Source organism: Penaeus monodon, chromosome 20 (assembly GCF_015228065.2).
Source record: "Penaeus monodon isolate SGIC_2016 chromosome 20, NSTDA_Pmon_1, whole genome shotgun sequence".
In the NCBI taxonomy this organism is placed as follows: Eukaryota; Metazoa; Arthropoda; class Malacostraca; order Decapoda; family Penaeidae; genus Penaeus; species Penaeus monodon.
In genome coordinates this window covers 16322744-16323134 of record NC_051405.1, presented here as the reverse complement: position 1 = coordinate 16323134, position 391 = coordinate 16322744, and positions in this window count along the sequence as shown.

Here is a 391-nt window from a genome sequence, read left to right as displayed (position 1 = left end):
ACGACGTACGCGTTGTAGTCTACTGTCCTAGACTGTTTAGGTACAGTATTTAGGTCACGCATGTGTGTTTATTGTTAAAATTACGGTTCTGTTTTTACATGTGTGGTGTTGAAAATATTGGCTAGTGGCCTTATCCTCCCTTTTTGTGATGAGACTTTGGAAGCGTTTTGCTTGTTCGTATGTAAATGTCCAACTTTAGAGGCGAAAGCAATCGTTTAAATTCATTCACACTAATTCTGGACTTTTAGATTATTGTGATGTTTTTTTGTTTTGGTTTAACTGTTACCTTACATGTTTTTAAAACTTGTCTCTTTTTTTTTACAATTTGTGTTTATTTCTAAAATCAATCAGATTTTGAACTCCCTTTGTTGATGTGTGATTATAAGTTTTA